This window comes from Haliotis cracherodii, unplaced genomic scaffold, assembly GCF_022045235.1.
Source record: "Haliotis cracherodii isolate W230 unplaced genomic scaffold, xgHalCrac1.p SCAF_21, whole genome shotgun sequence".
Classification (NCBI taxonomy): domain Eukaryota; kingdom Metazoa; phylum Mollusca; class Gastropoda; order Lepetellida; family Haliotidae; genus Haliotis; species Haliotis cracherodii.
Window position 1 is genome coordinate 7,658,760 of NW_027266277.1, and position 18,903 is coordinate 7,677,662.

The following is an 18,903-nucleotide window of genomic DNA, read 5'->3' on the forward strand; positions in this document are numbered from 1 at the left end:
AAACACATAAAAATTCGCGGATGATGGAGCCCTCTGGATCCGCACTAAAAGCAGGAAAATGGCCCAAAATTTACTACAAAAATCTCTTAATAAAATACAACAATGGGCAGACAAATGGGGCTTCTCCCTTAACTCAGAAAAAACAACAGGAATAGTATTCAAACATAAAAACATGAAACTCGCCTCCCCAATCCTCCAGCTAAACAACCAAACAATCAAATTTCAAAAACAAACCAAATTCTTTGACTTATTTTCGATGAACATCTCACCTGGGATGCTCACATCCAAAACCTAACAACTAAATGCAGTAAAGACCTAAACACCCTAAGATGCCTAACTGGCTCTAACTGGGGAGCCTCCAAAGATACCCTTTTCTCTCTCTACATATCACTAATTAGATCAAAACTAGACTACGGCTGCGCCATATACAACACCCTAAACAACTCTCTATCTAAAAAACTTGACTCAATACAAGATCAGGCTCTCAAACTAATTACACGCACCCAACATGACACCTCCTACACTTCACTTCAGGCCTTAACAGGAGAAATGCCACTAAGTCTACGCAGGGAACAGCTAAGCTTAAATTTCTGGGCCGCGTCCCAATCAAACCCTCTTATCCAAAACTTAATAAACCAAAACCTCAGCCCCAAAAACCAAGCTCTAGCTCGTAAACACCCCTTACTTTCCCCAATATCCCAAAGAAAACAAAACTGCAAACAATCAAATATCTTCACCCCTAAAATTAAGATACCCAAAATAGACACAACACTAGCTAGCCAAATAAATAAGCAAACCGACTCAAACAAAGCTAAAACCACCACACTAGCATACATACACGAAAATTGGCCAAATTGGTGTCACATTTACACGGACGGATCTTCAGATCCGACCTCCAAACACACAGGTTTCGGAGTCCATACCACACAACCAACAAAAACCACGCAATCCTTCCGACTCCCAAACAACCAATCAATATTCACGGCCGAACTAATGGGCATGGCCTCAGCCCTCCATAATCAAGAATCCAAAAACCGCAAAAAAATCCTAATACTTACCTACTCCCTAAGTAGACTGCAAGCCTCCAAAACAAAAATACCAAAAACCGACCTCAGTTAATAAAGCAAATACTTAAAAGCTCCAACGACCTAACTAAGGCAGGCAAACAAATAACATTCTTATGGATCCCCGCCCACGTAGGAATATACGGTAATGAAAATGCTGATAAAGCAGCTAAACTATCCCTCAAAATCCCAGAAATCAGCTTAAACTTACCCATATCAAAATCAGAAATTAAAAGTGTAAACAAGCAAAAATTCACCAAAAACTGGCATAACCTATATCTAAACTCAAATAGCAAAATAAAAAGAACTCAGGAAACCACTATCCAAACCAAAAATTATCCATCCATCAAAAGAAAATCGACAGAGTAATCACCAAACTCCAAACATGACACACCAACCTAAATAACCACCTTAAAAAAATAAAAAAACACACTACAGGTAACTGCCCATACTGCAAACAACCAGAAACCCCAGAACACGCACTCATCCACATGACACACTACCTAACACATCGAACCGCATTACAAACTGTGAGGTTTAAGTTGATTTTGACAGCCCGGGCCGAGTCGGACCGAACACTTCTAACAGAGATTTTCTTAAGAAAATACAGTAAACGTGTTTGACTTTTTTTCTTTAAATTCGATACACCGTGACATTATAAAGTGTAAATTATGTACTGTATTGTGCTGTGTGTCTCATAGGCCGGTTGGTCAGATGTTGTATATTTTATCAATGTTTTTAATTTTGTCCTCTATCGTTGCACATCATTGATTTATAATATGTGACACAATAATAAACTATTTTTCTTCTTCTTCTTCGTCTGTGAGTTTAAAGTTGATTTTGTCGGACCGAACATTTATGTGACTGTTGAGAGTATAGGGAGAAGAGGTCTACTTTAACCAACGTATCTGCTTTAAATATTATGAACAGTGACATTATAAAGTTGTATTTACTTGGATATAGTACTATCCTATAAATATAAACGCTATGCCGACGATGGAAATTTGTATCACGATAGCTAGAAGTATTTGATACGTGTCAAATCTTATTTCGTTTAACGATTGCTCTTTTACACGTTACCTAGATCAGCGACGCTAACACACAGCTCCACTTTCTGGTTTTCAAGTTATTTACTCCGAATTACTTAATTATGGTGCACGTTTTTGGTTGGTGATTGTTCAGCAATGTCATGTGTGTGTGTTGCATCAATAATGTGTAGGTATGATCGCCCATAATGAAGTAATTAGCCATTAACACTTTGGCCCGTCTTGGCCCGGCCCGACTTTTAGGCAATGCCCACGCCTGTGATAGAACCGAAATTTTGTTCAAAGCGGGGCTACTCATTCACTCGCAATGACTGGTTGTTTCCGCCTCAGAAAGAATGATATTCTGACAGTCCCGACAATTTGAGCTTCGACAAGATTGCAACACAAGTACTTTGAAAAAGCATAATGCAAGAAGTAACTCACGACCATTTGGGAAAATGACCATTAGTACTATCTACATGTATGACGCCTTTCGGATCATAGTCGCGGAAAATCGCGATAAACCTTACCTCTCTGCTACTTCCGCTGCAGCATCAGCTGACGAAGCACCGAAGAAGACATCTGTTTATTCATTTTACATGACACATGCCAATTAAATATGCAATCTCGGAAACGAGGAGTTCTTTCTTTCTTTGTACTGTTATATGGAAGTGTAATTTATTGTTGAACAATGATTGTAACTGTATTACAATGTTTCTGTTGGCGATATCATTAGAAGTTGTTTGCATTGTATTTGGACATTGATTAATTGTCAGGAATGTCATACTATTTAATGTGAGATGTGGTGAGGAAGTCATTATATTTATATGCTCGAATTATCTGTTAACTTCCGGGATAGCAATGATGGATGTAAAGTGTCATAGAAACGTGTAATATTCTGTGATGTTCTATTGATGCGGGACTGGTCTGGCACAGTGTCGAAAGTGGTGGAAGTTGGTTAAACTACATAAGTGGAGCTGGCGCTGACGGTGTTTACTCTCTAATCTCACATTTCATATGACATTATATCAAGACCAGCTTTCGTGTGAAGATCACTTTTCCCTAGGTGTTTAACTATCTCGGAAGCTTGACCACTGTAGCGGCGAGATGATTGTTATTCTTGGCATTGTCATTTCCACTGCTCTCACATTTTATACTGCCATTGAATATTGTACTGCCACTCTAGTGAACTGCCATTGTAACTGTTGTACAGTAATTTGTTTTGATTATTAACCTAGTTAATTTTGTAATGCAATTGTTGATCGTATAACAATTGTTGGTTGGTTGTTAGTTTCACACTAATTTCTTTTCAGTAGAGATTACTGGGTTATCATATTGTTTCAATTTGGGGATCGACATGTAACATAACTCGGTGGCTTGTCCAGGATGCAAAATTGAATACATCAGAAATTATTTTTCAAATTATTGGATAAATATTTCATTGTCTTATATTGTGTGAAGCCAACAATCACTATGGTGTTTGGTGTTGAGGGGTTTGTAAGCCAACTTTCTACGGAACAATTATCCGTGCTCAAAAAATCTGAACTGGTTTAACTGACCAAACATAATTTGGCATCAAATGCTTTAAGCTGATGTCAAAATTGTTTTGATATCTTACCTTGTTGATGAGGAAATTTTGGATGATGATGCTTTGGCCATTCTTGAACAAAAACCTGATGTTTCGGCTTTGAAGAAATTAGACTATGAAAGAGAAAAATTGGACACGGAAAGCAGAGAAAGAAAAAGAAGAAAGATAGAATTTCGGCTTTAAAGGGGCACTGATCTAACGCAATTCCCCGGACTGGTTGTTGCCTTTGTTATTGTTTTTTTCCCCGTGAGTACCCGGATGATACGCAACGCAACTGAGCGTGACCAGAGACTGGGCTACCGTCTGCAAGGACAGCTAAATAAACTTGGAGGCTGAAGGCAATATTTGTTTTACGCATTTTTGCATAAACACTGATTGGTTAACTGTGATCTATACAGATTTTGACAAAGGGTGCATGTTAATTAATTTCTTCAGCCTAAACAAACAGACAAAAAGAACAGCGGAGCTCATCGGATGTCGTCATTTGGAAATACCCAAGATGGTTATAGTTTAATACTAAAAAAAAGTATCCATGCAGTGAAAGCATTTTCGGATTTCGGCTTGCGTCGATAATACGATTACTACTCCCTTGTTGTCATTCACGTTTTCTCGTATAACCCTACACTTGTGTATTTGGCGTCATTCACTTGATGCTCAGTTAATGAATTTATTACAGGTACAATTAGTGGTAGCACCACTTAGATTACCTGACAAAGGTGCCCATTTGGCATTTATTGTGTCTGGGGTAATTATTCAATCTAAATCCAGGTTTGAAGTGAGGTGAAATGTGTGTTATGTAATATGCACGTGGCAGCCCAGCAAGAGATGAATGATCAGTTGATTTACTTATTTTTGTAAATCAACGGATCGTTCCTAGTCATCAAAGGATTAACAGAAAATACGTTGATTGATTAATCACTGTTATCTTGCACAGTGGATATGTCAAGAGTGAGTGTTTACATGTCTAGGTTTACTAAAACAAAGGGAATACACTCATATCATGGCGTGAAGTGCCCATGTAAAAAAAACGTACTTTGTTCAAAGGGTTAACTGATAGTACGTTGATTGATTGATCATTGTTATCTATCACTAGGAACCGTGGACGTTATGAAAATAGTTGTCACGTGGGCATTCTCAGCCGACCATTGAGACTTGACACCTATGTAAAACACCTGAAACAATCCAAGTATATATCTTTAAAATATTTGATTGTTACTGAGATACGTGACTTCGAATAAGTTTCTTTGCAGACGAGTGGGATATTGTTCCTTTGTGTGGATATTCACGGATACATTCCTCGAACAAGGAAGCTGCCTAAATTTTATACACATAAATTTGGTAGGTTGTAATTATAATATTTGCATTTTTTTTCCTTCATTTGAACCGATTCGTCTTGGTTGGGAAATTCTTCAATGCGCGATAGACGTTGTTTTCACAGATCTTTTCCTTTGTAAGCGTGTATATATTACCGTCAATGTGTAAAATGTGATTCTCTCAGGCAATTTCTAAAATGTGTAAATATTTCAATCATTTTGACTAAAAAATCTGTCCAGATTGATTAAGACTATCAAAAGGGCCTACAAACATCACAACAGATTATTATGTAGGATAAGAAGCCAAACAACATAGAAATGTACTTTTCAACGTAACATTTTCAGTCTCTTGGTGATGACATTAAACATCAAAATGTTTGGAATTCGTTATCATAATACAGATGGAAATGTTTTTCAGTCACTTTGTAAAATAACTGAATATTTAATTTGAATAATAAATTTGTTACACATTTGACAGTAAAAAAATATACACACTATAAAAAAAGCAATGCTCAGGTGAAATATTTACTTTGTGTTGCAAGTCAAAATAGTGTAAACGAAAATCGCAAAATTACCAAGCAAGTGACTTATCAAAACTTCATCACGATTACCGATGCTACCCACAAAGATACCTACATTTCCTTATTATCTCGAAAACTGTATTTCATTTTGTAGATCAATGTGACCATACGACCTTATTACTACCCATAAAAGTGACTAATGCGCTTACGAATGGCGCAGCAGAGGTCGCCAACTAGTCTAGATTTCTGCTATACATCCGGGTACTCACTGGGAAAAAACAATAACAAAGGCAACAACCAGTCCCGGGGAATTGCGTTAGATCAGTGCCCCTTTAATACCCCAATTCCACTAGGCGGCGATCCACGGTGATCTACGCGATCTGAAGGAGCGCCAAAGATCGCCATATAATGAGGCGATATAGGGGAACTTGTGATCCGATTGCGATCAGATAGCAACCCAATAGCGATCCAATAGCGATCTATTTGATCCAATAGCGACTTGATGGCGCTTGATCGCCACCCAACCACCCCAAAATGTGGCGATCTTGCACGATCAGTTCCCGCTCCATTCGCGATCCGATGTGATCAGGATGCGCTCCAATGGCGCTCTATTGGCGATCCGATGGCGATCATTGTGATCTATGGCGCTCTTCTCTGATCCGATAGCGATCGAGTGCGATCTATGAAGATCCGTTAGAGATCAAGTAGCGCTCCAGGCGATCCGATTGCGACCTGATCGCCGCAAAGGGGCCTGATCCTATAAAAAAAACCTGTGGCGTTCAGCGAAATACGCTTTAGTCGGAAAGCGCACGTTAAATCTCCAATGGTGATGATGATTAAGCCGCGCTCTTCAGTTCTGTGCTTGGCAGCAGACGGGTATCACCATGAACCATAGAGATGCTGCCATATTACAAGTGATTTACATTCTCGTGAACCATCGTGAGCCAGCAGATTACTATTCTGGCCCAGCAGCCTCGAAGAAGAAGGAGAAGGAAGGCCTTTTGGGTGAGACCCTGGAGCGCCATTGGAGCGCCACAGAGCGCCAATGCATCTCCGAGGAGCGCCATCAGATCGGCATGGAGCGCCGAAGATCGGTAGGCCAGCTTTTGTGGCGATCGGCGGCGCTCTATGGTGATCCGATAGTGCTCCGATAGCGCTCCGATTGCGACCTTGGCGATCAAGTAGCGCTCCGATGGCGATCAATTAGCGATCTGATGGCGCTCTGGGCGGAGCGCCACGGATCTTTGTGCAGGGGGAGTCAACCGGCGGCGACCTTGGCGGTCATGGAGATCAGTTAGCGATCTGTTAGCGATCCGTTAGCGCTTTTGGCGATCTTGGCGCTCTATATGGCGCTCTCGCGGAGCGCCGTGGATCGCCGCCTAGAGGAATGGGGGTATAAGAAATACAAAGAATAATTTGGAATTGAAGCTGAGAATGAAAAATTGAGATTGGAAGCTGATAAAGACATCAAGCTGAAACAACTTGAATTACAGAATTATCTCGCTCACCGTACCTCAACAGGTGATGGATCGTTTGATCTTCCAAGCAGATAAGACTTGTTCCACCCTTCACCAAACGTGATTTGGAAAGGTTTTTTCGTACATTTTGTAAAGGTGGCTAAGTTTTAAAATGGCTTCAAAAACATTGGACCCTGTTGTTGCAAAATGTGTTTAGGGGGAAGGTTCAGGAAGTTTATTCCGCCTTTATTCTGATTATCAGCTTGTTGAGGCACAAGTTTTGAAGGCTTATGAATTGGTTCCTGAATCTTATAGGCAAAAACTTATGTCTGAAGGAATAGGAAGTTGACAAGTATATATACATGTAGGAGGCAGTGTTTATACAGTAGAGCTGATATCAGATGTAGTTATACTGGAGTGGAGAAGCCTGTTATGTGCACAAAAAAGGCTGTAAACATATTGACCGGCGAAATCAGTAATATAAACAAAAAAGGTGAAGCCAGTAATATAAACAAAAGGCTTATGACTAATTGGGGTCTTTGATGAGTTGATGGTACGACGGGGTATGTAATAGCCTTGGTCACAGTTGATTGACGGTTGGAGTCTTTTGGTGTTGGTGGCGTCTTGTGGTTTCCTGGTTGCCACCTTATGCCCGTGAAAACATTCAAATTCATAAAGACCCCATCAAACCCCGTCTCCTTGTCTGCTCCAGAGACACTGTCCACTACAATACGGCCCAGTACCTTGCTCCCCGCACCTTGGTTCTTGGTAAGACTGCCAAGTCGTTTGTGGCAGATTCGTCTGAATTCTGCAAGAAGATACACAGCATCCCCCAACCAGGCACCTTAATCATATATGACGTTGTCGACCTGTTCACTAACGTACCACGGAATGAGGCCACTGATATCATCGGAACCCGCATTGAGGAAATCCGCCCATCCCTTGACACCATCCTAGCAAGTGACAGCATCATCCGAATCATACACTCCTGTATCAGCTCAACATACTTCACCTGGAGAGATAACTTCTATCAACAAACCCACGGTTGGTGTCCAACCTTATGTTTCTAAAGCGCACACTTCCCGTCTTTAAACTATATATAAACTCACAATAAACGCCGGTATAACCGACGCAACAAAGAGACATTGAGGACAAGCATTTGAAACAAAAGTGAAACAAATGATACAAAACATCGCTTGCGTCTGATAAACACCGGACTAAAGGAACGAAATAAAAAATAACGACGCTAAAGGACGATGCTGATTGATTGATTGGTCCTTGTCACTTCCGAATAAACTATTCGACTAAAATAAAGGCTAATGAACGTTTTCTTCGTTGATTTTTATTAAAAGTACTCACCAAAGCAGAAAAACTAAACAGTCTCCGTGGTGCCGTGCATAGAGCACCTGGCTTATAACCTGGTTGCGTTATACCAAAACATGTTAACAGACGGTACTTGTTGTTTCCATGCCTGAAGCTCGTTATTAATTTGAGCAAGGAGTGGTTGGTGCGGAATCGGTACACCGAGTGGGGTGTCCATGTTGAACAGCAGCATGGTGTCTCATTGGACTAAGTCTATAAAACGGGCTCACACATGTAAGCACGTCTGTACGTCACTATATCAGTGCAATAATCTTTAACGCGACGTTAAGCCTCAATTCACCCCAAATGGGAAGAGCAAAACTAAAAAGTAGTGAAATGTTCTGTCTTGACTGACCCATGTCGTTGAACATACGTTCGATGCGCACGTAAAATCTTCACAACCACTCGAAATAACGAACTTGGTCGCACCAAATTTTTTTTTAAAAAAAAGATGTTTGATATATATATTCTCTTCACAGATATGACTAGTTATGATGTGACGTAAACACTTTTTACATTTATGTCCAATATTCCCTTTGCTGATCATGAACCGTTGCAGAGTTTATTGTGTCTGCGCAGGGGATTGTTTTCAAAGAGAACCCCCGAAGATGATAGGATATGTCAACATTGTTCAATATTCATATTTTCTGCACTGTTGAAGACGGGGAAAAAACTTGAAATATGATGTCTGTTCTATTCAGATTTAAAATATGAACATTTATCACCAACAGAAAACGTACAGGATTTTACCAATCTTAACGAGAAAGAAAGGTCAGTTCATTTTATGCGGAACTATATTTTAGCTAGAATGCTTTTATTACATTTGCAAAATGTATATACATATACGAATACAAAACATGTGTAAAATCAAAATGTGCATTTGTATCTTTATAGTTTACTTTTATTCCTGTAAGATTGTGTCTCATAAGCCACATCTGTCTGGGCGTTTGTGAGGCTCCCCCTTACTTGTTTACGTGTGAAATGCAGCCTATTATATAAACTGAAGTACAAAAGAAAGTACACACCCCTAAAATATCATATATTACGCATATGGTTGAAAAAGTTGTTACATTTTTGGCGCTATCGTAATGTAATGAACAAAACCATTGAGAGCATATCGCAGAAACGTAACCTTGACATTATGATAGGCAACAAAAGCACACATTGTGAAAATGGCAATTTTCTCCATTTGCACGTGCAATGTGCGTAGAAACAGTATAAAAGGCAGTGGATTCTATCGTTCATTACACATTCAACGAAAAAAACAAGACAAATGCCACGTTTAACAGCAGCGGAGCGAGAGAGAGCCGTGGGAACGTCCCAAGTGGGGGCGTCGAACAGTCACATCGCAAGGACCCTTGGCTGCACCCGGCAAACCATTATCAGACTCCTTCGTCGTGTCAACCAGACTGGCCAGACATCCGACCGCCCAAGAAGAGGAAGACCGAGAGTGACGACCCCTGCAGAAGACCGGTACATACGCCCATTACACCTGCGCAACAGGTTCCTCACCATGGCATCAACAGCGTCGACAGCGTTAGGTCACCACATCAGCAGGAACACAGTCATGAGACGACTACGAGCTGCCGGTATCCGGGCTTATCGACCATTCCGTGGGATGACCTTGACCGCTCAACACCGTATCAGCCGTCTTCGCTGGGCAAGAAGAGTCAGACGCTGGCAACGTCGTGACTGGTCACGAGTCCTCTTTACCGATGAAAGTCGATTCAACCTCTACCATGCTGACGGTAGAGTGAGAGTCTACCGACGTAGAGGCGAGCGACTGGCTGGAGCATGTGTCCAACAAGTTCATCCTTTTGGCGGAGGCAGCGTTATGGTTTGGGGAGGCATTTGCGGCGAACAGAAGACGGATTTGGTCATTCTCCACCAGACCCTGACAGCCCAGAGGTACAGGGACCAAGTGTTACAGCCGGTGGTGATCCCCTTCATGCAGAGGCAAAGGCAGGGGTTTCTTTTTCAGCAAGATAACGCCCGACCACACACCGCTAGACTCACTATGGACTTCCTGAACCGTCAGAACATTCAGCTTTTGCCTTGGCCGTCACGCTCTCCGGACGTGTCACCCATTGAACGCCTGTGGGACCATGTCGGTAGAAAGTTGAGACGACGTGCACAGCCACCAACCACCATACCACAGCTGGAACAGGCTCTGCGAGAAGAGAGGCAGCGGATCCCTAATGACGTCATCCGACGGTTGACCTTTTCCATGAGAAGGCGTGTCCTGGCTTGCATTAACTCAAATGGGGGTCATACGAGACCACTCGCATGGCCTTCATACCTTGGACTGTCATCATTTCTACAAGTGTGATTTTTGATGAGTGACCGCCTATGGACGTTATTGTCAACTGAAAAGTTTTTTGTGGCCACAAATCTTTAAATCCATTCTAAACATGTTTGAAAATGACTCAACAATGACATTAAACATTACAATCACAATAAAGTTTGCCCTGTCGTCTTTTACTGTCAGAATAGTGGAGTGTGTACTTTCTTTTGTACTTCAGTTTTAATTATACTCCTCAATAAATGTTTTATAGTTTCAAAACCATTGCAACTGCCACGTGTGTCTCGTAAATGGTAATATACAGGAGCGTATATAAGTACACACCCCCATCTCCAAGAGTATGATAGCTCCAAACCAATACATACCTTTCTTGAAAGTGGAGGAATATCTTTTTGCCATTGTCAAGAGTCCATTGATCCCGCCCTGATTATGATCCTTGGTTTGTTAGCAGTGTTTCGTCGCTTCCATCGCAATAGTATAAACATACGAGCGGTGGCTGAAAAGGTCTGAACCTAAGTACGAAGGCTGTATAGAACACCCTAAACAGTATTAAGAAAAATACTCTCCATGCTTACAGACTGCATTTGAACCAAATACACAACCAGGCAGCATCAAATTAACTAGGTATTCTCTGTTGGTGAGAATAGACAAAATTGGTTACTGTGCTCTCATTAAGAAACTCCAAATGAAATCTAACCCCAACAGCCATCTGTACGAACATGGTGTCAACATAATGATGATGCCCCTCCACTATTTGTAATAGATTTCTGAAATGTCTATGGCATTTATGGGCAATTCAATAGAAAGTTGATGAATTTCCTTTTTTAAACAATTGTTATCAATATATCACATTAGGTCTGCCAATTCCTTAAACGATCACTACGATGCATGTTGTTACTTGTTAAGTTTTAGTTTTATTTAATCCCTGAAATACAAGTCATTTGTTCGAAATGTTTACCCTAATAATGCGAGGGAGACAGTTTTCGGAAAGTCTACGGGACGAAAACCGACAAAAGGCCACAGACACCTTAGTCAAAACGGCCATATAAAAGAATCACAAAAGCCCCAAACCCTAGTCAAAGCGGCCACGTGACTTTTCGTTTGCTGTCAGTTTGACTTTCTGTATGTGGCCGTTTTGACCTTTTCATGTGACCATTTTGACTCGGGATATCTGGCCATGTTTTCTTGTCATCTTGGTGAGATTTCTTTAGATAATTTTGAAGCAGACCCAGCTGATTTTGTTGAGCGATTCGTAACGTATGGGTCGTGGGTTCACCACTACCAGCTCGAGACTAAACAACAGTCAAAGAAGTAGGGACATGTAACGTCTCCTCCGAAGAATAAGGCAAAGTCTGTTCCATCAGCTGGCCACTCATTAAACCTCTGTATTCACCAGTTTTGGCACCGTCAGATTTCTACCTCTTCCTTAGCATTATGCAAATGATGATGACGTAATTTCTACACCAGTAGGATCAAGGCACTCCAGGACCGTTGTCAGAGGTGTGTGCACCTCGGAAAGGAGTATGTTGAAAAAATATATAGCAACCAGCACAATCGACGTCGTCCATGACAGTAAGGGCCAAAACCTTTCGGTCACTCCTCGTACCATCAGCGACTTGAGTCTCCTTGTACTTCCACGGACCTATTACGATGCGTTAAAACTAAAATACCATAGAAAGCAATCACACATTTAGTACCGCATAAGTATTCTAGAAATTGAGTGAGTTGAATTCCCGTACTATGCAATTTCGAGGGGGCAAAACTCGCGAAGCAGATCGTACACGTTTATACCACTTTTGGACAAAGGAATGATCACAGGAATCCTGTCGTATTCCAGGTCAATATTCAATACCATATCATCCGTACTTTACATCGAGAATGCCTCTGATGAAATAGCGAACGTTCGCCTATCGTGTGCTGTTGTTGTGACTTATTTCCCATGCAAAGTTCGCTGAAAACCACAAACCACAGAACACCACCAACCTTCAATGTTTTAAAGAACCTTTTTAAGACACACAATGAAATATATAACACCATTTTATATCTAATAATTGTAAACTAGTTATAGTGAGTGAGTGAGTATGATTTTACGCCGCTTTTAACAATATTCCAGCAATATCACGGCGGGGGACACCAGAAATGGCCTTCACACATGTCGGGAATCGAACCCGGGTCTTCGGCGTGACGAGCGAACGCTCAATCTCATTAAAATCAGATCTTATTTCTAGCTACAGCTAAACAAAGATCTGAGGACATCCCATTACGGGTCACGTCAGACCGACCTTGTGCGAACTTTGACCGACCAATGGAATGACCAATCAGAAGGCAGCTTTCTCGTGCTTTACGGCACTAATTTCAAATTAGCGACTATGCTTCGAAACATATTTTGACAAATTCACGATTACAAATTTGAAACCTGAACAAAAGAACATTCTGGAATGGCTAATAGATGGTCTAGATTGTATGGATTCAGTCGTTAAACCCGTAACTATCGTTCGGAGTCAAAGTTTTCGAGCTTGCATGATTAGAAATCACATTCCGACTGTCACGTTCATAATCTGGTAAGCGATGCTCTGATTGGTCGGATGAAAGGTCGTTCTGACGTGACCCCTAATGGTATGTCCTCGGATCTTTGTTAGCGGTAGCGAGAACAGAGGTCTGATTATAATGAGATTGAGCGAACGCTTTAACCACTAGGCTACCCGACCTCCCCGTAAAATAGTTATATACAAACAAACTAAGATTTTTAAATGCCATAAAAATGTTACTGCTACATTTTAATTAAACATATATTGCCGAGTCAATGTATCAAATAAACGGGTCGAGTATCATCAGTTGTAGGACAAAAGGTTTATCGTCAATTTATTTCTCGTTTTTGTCATTCTGTTTTGCAGCTAATATTCAGCTACCAAACTGATCTCATCTAATGATAACCCAGAAGGAATACTTGCATTCGGTGTTGGTGTTGATAGAGATGGCTAGGTGTCCCAACTTTGTAAGTACCAGTGTAATGAAGGTATTTTCACATTTAACGTTGTGACATATTTCAGCGCATCATTATAGAATATCACAAAGTATGAGACAGCATGGCCATATTCAACATTATTTCCATAATCCCAACAAAGCAGAGTGTCGATGGTACGATCCCGACCCTATCCTGAGCATGTGCTTAGGAATCACTCTCAAACAGTGCTCACGATACCAGGTGTGGGCGAAAACGTGAGCTGTGTAAGATCAGTGTAAAAGGCATTGTCGACAGCTCTATGCATTCACTTCCTTGTACCGGTGCCACCAAACAATTATTTCTTTAAATGTCTAACTGTTTGGGGATGCCTTGCTGACACCGTCACCGTTTTGGAATATCATCTTTCTACTGGTGGATATGAACGAACTATCTCCCTTTAACTTTCCATGTTATGTGAACACGTTAGAGTATTTCTCCGATTAAAGAGAGAATAGCCGGAGCACTGACACCGAGGCCACAAATACTTTCAGTCGACTGGCAGACAGGGAGCCAATCGAGAAGGTCGATTGTGATGGCAACGTCTACAGAGGGAATCGGCGAAGGCTTGTTTATTTATGAGCGGTACTGAGGGAGGGTCCTAAAGGAATGAATGTATTCAGTTTCTGGGAGGGTCATGAATAAAATGGACAGTTGTCTTTTATAGTTAATGTTGTTAACGTATGTCTGCTTCTCATTGTAACAACCTACCTCAACAAAGTCTCGTCTCGTCTTGGGGCAATGACAAAATGCATATCAAATAAAAATATATTGGAACAAAACATGTGGAGGGGGTCATATTGTGGGTTCAATCATAAATGATTTTGAGTGAATATAAAAAGTTATACCAAAGTTAGTGTAGGATAAAATATTGTTTGAAATATTTTCATAGATGCAACCCCTCTTGCACGCTAATGATATTACATACAGTTACTCTTTTGTTCATGATTATTTTTATGTTAATTTCATACTCGCTAACATCGATAGTATAATTACATGGTTGGGGAAGACCGTGATGGCATCATTTGATTGCCACAGAGGAAACAGCTGGTAGAGAATGTCAATAAACTTTTGTGATCATCTGTTGTCTCAACAGGAACGTAACTTATCAGGTGGAATAATAAAAATTAGCCGCTTCATCTCATCTCAGCAACGTATTTAAAACTAGCTGACAAGGAGATCAGTGCATGTAGATACACATTTATTATCTATGTGCGACTTGAGACAATAGGCCCGATATGCGCAGTGTGTTTGTAACAGGAGTTGGAATAAACATTGCATCCACCGTATCCACCATGAACACAAACGTACAACGTAATGAGTAGTATCGGAATTAAACGGATGCTTAATATCGGAGTTTGGGTTCAAAGCATGTTTTTTTCTGACTCTTTCGCAAACCTGTCCTCCCATTCTTGCTTGTCATTTGCGTAGTCTCTTGTGGTTTTCTAAACCATTTGGCTGATATCTGAAAGTTGTTTTTGTTAATGTTAAAATGCGATAAAATCCTACAATAACACAACTGATAACAAACACGTGTCAAGAAAAGGCGATTTCTCAGCTTTGTAGGTGGGCTGTAACCTACCTTAATTAGTGCTACAACACGAAGTTCATGTCGAAGTAATATGGTCCGGATCGCAAACATGGCAGGCTCGGGGAGATAATACACATGGACGACCACTGGTTGACTGTCGGGAGATATATCGAGCGTTTCCAGTTGTTGGTGATACAGTATTCAGTCATTGACCCATAGTAACGTGCATGTGTGTGTCAATGCTTGTATCAACTCCAAATGAAGATAGTCTAAACAAGTTCAATATTATTACTTTGGGAATCAGACAAACATTTCTTCTGTATTACCAAAGTAATCTATTATTTTAAATCAATTTCTTTTGATAGCATTAATCATACTATAATTTTTAATAGATAAGCGTTTCATGCTTGTATGGCTGGAGTATTGATGTTAATGATTTTGTTGTGTGTTCAATCTTGTACGTGTTAAATTATGATCAAAGATGTTCCTATCGGAACTGAGGGGTCGGCTATACATGATCCCCCGGCACGGTGAGGTCGACTATACTGGGTTCCATGGCACTGAGGGGTTGACTATGCATGGCCCCTTGTTACTAAGGGGTCGACTACACATGATCCCTTGTTACTGAGGGGTCGACTATACATGGTTCCATGGCACTGAGGGGTCGACTATACATGGCCCCTTGTTATTGAGGGGTCGACTATACATGGTTTCATGGCACTGAGGGGTCGACTATACATGGTTCCATGTCACTGAGGGGTCGACTATACATGGCCCCTTGTTACTGAGGGGTCGACTATACATGGCCCCTTGTTACTGAGGGGTCGACTATACATGGCCCCTTGTTAATGAGGGGTCGACTATACATGGTCCCATGTTACTGAGGGGTCGACTATACATGGCCCCCTGACACTGCGGGTTCGACTGTACCTGGTCCCTTGTTACTGAGGGGTCGACTATACATGGTCCCATGGAACTGGGGGGGTCTACAGTACATGGTCCCCCGGCACTGAGGGGTCGACTATAAATGGTCCAATGGCACTGAGGGGTCGACTATAAATGGTCCAATGGCACTGAGGGCTCGACTATACATGATCCCATGGCACTAAGGTGTCGACTATACATGGCCCCATGACACTAAGGGGTCGACTATACATGATCCCATGGCACTAAGGGGTCGACTATACATGGCCCCATGGCACTGAGGGGTCGACTACACATGGTCCAATGGCACTAAGGTGTCGACTATACATGGCCTCATGGCACTGAGGGCTCGACTATACATGATCCCATGGCACTAAGGGGTCGACTATACATGGCCCCATGGCACTGAGGGGTCGACTATACATGATCCCATGGCACTAAGGGGTCGACTATACATGGCCCCATGGCACTGAGGGCTCGACTATACATGATCCCATGGCACTAAGGGGTCGACTATACATGGCCCCAAGGCACTAAGGGGTCGACTATACATGGTCCCTTGTTACTGAGGGGTCGACTATACATGGCCCCTTGTTACTGAGGGGTCGACTATACATGGCCCCTTGTTATTGAGGGGTCGACTATACATGGTTCCGTGACAATGAGGGGTCGACTATACATGGCCCCTTGTTACTGAGGGGTCGACTATACATGTCCCCTTGTTACTAAGGGGTCGACTATACATGGTCCCTTGTTACTGAGGGGTCGACTATACATGGCCCCTTGTTACTGAGGGGTCGACTATACATGGCCCCTTGTTACTGAGGGGTCGACTATACATGGTTCCGTGACACTGAGGGGTCGACTATACATGGCCCCTTGTTACTTAGGGGTCGACTATACATGGCCCCTTGTTACTGAGGGGTCGACTATACATGGTCCCTTGTTACTGAGGGGTCGACTATACATAGCCCCTTGTTACTGAGTGGTCGACTATACATGGCCCCCTTGTTACTGAGGGGTCGTCTATACATGGCCCCTTGTTACTGAGGTGCCGACTATACATGGCCCCTTGTTACTGAGGGGTCGACTATACATGGTCCCATGGAACTGGGGGGGGGGGGGGGGGGGGGGGGTCTACAGTACATGGTCCCCCGGCACTGAGGGGTCGACTATAAATGGTCCAATGGCACTGAGGGGTCGACTATAAATGGTCCAATGGCACTGAGGGCTCGACTATACATGATCCCATGGCACTAAGGTGTCGACTATACATGGCCCCATGACACTAAGGGGTCGACTATACATGATCCCATGGCACTAAGGTGTCGACTATACATGGCCTCATGGCACTGAGGGCTCGACTATACATGATGCCATGGCACTAAGGGGTCGACTATACATGGCCCCATGGCACTGAGGGGTCGACTATACATGGCCTCATGGCACTAAGGTGTCGACTATACATGGCCCCATGGCACTAAGGTGTCGACTATACATGGCCTCATGGCACTGAGGGCTCGACTATACATGATCCCATGGCACTAAGGGGTCGACTATACATGGCCCCATGGCACTGAGGGGTCGACTATACATGGCCTCATGGCACTAAGGTGTCGACTATACATGGCCCCATGGCACTAAGGTGTCGACTATACATGGCCTCATGGCACTGAGGGGTCGACTATACATGGCCCCATGGCACTAAGGGGTCGACTATACATGGCCCCAAGGCACTGAGGGCTCGACTATACATGATCCCATGGCACTAAGGGGTCGGCTATACATGGCCCCATGACACTAAGGGGTCGACTATACATGGTCCCTTGTTACTGAGGGGTCGACTATACATGGCCCCTTGTTACTGAGGGGTCGACTATACATGGCCCCTTGTTACTGAGGGGTCGACTATACATGTCCCCTTGTTACTAAGGGGTCGACTATACATGGCCCCTTGTTACTGAGGGGTCGACTATACATGGCCCCTTGTTACTGAGGGGTCGACTATACATGGTTCCGTGACACTGAGGGGTCGACTATACATGGCCCCTTGTTACTTAGGGGTCGACTATACATGGCCCCTTGTTACTGAGGGGTCGACTATACATGGTCCCTTGTTACTGAGGGGTCGACTATACATAGCCCCTTGTTACTGAGGGGTCGACTATACATGGCCCCCTTGTTACTGAGGGGTCGACTATACATGGCCCCTTGTTACTGAGGTGCCGACTATTCATGGCCCCTTGTTACTGAGAGGTCGACTTTTCATAGTTCCCTGACACTGATGGGTCAAATCTATGTTATTCCAAACAAAGAGGAAAGGAGAATATGACAAACAGTGATTCGTCGGCGTAAGGTTCTGTTTTCAAAACGCATCTAACGAGCAAAAGCTATTTATGAAAACAACTGCAGTCAACTGACAAAACCATAGCTAGTCGGACGAGGCGAGGGTCACATCTGAGGCTGCTTTAGTGGCAACTTGACCATTTGTTTACGCACATCTCGGCAGATGGTTTGGAAAGGAACAGTCTATTTTGTAGTGGCTAGTTACTGGTATCGCCAAAGAACCAAATATTAAAAGAGATGCGTTTGTTGAAATCTCCACAGAAAAGCCGAAAGGCATGTCCATGGAGCGGGTTGTATTGGTAGAGAGTACACAACATGGAACCTTCCTGACGATTTAGATAAATGTAGTTTATAGAAGAAACACGGCATTTGAAGACATTCTAACATTAAGAAGTACAGTTGTTTTCAAGGAAGTCCCATATCATGTTCCCTTATGTTTACCTTAACACGGCGGAAATGGTGTCTTATA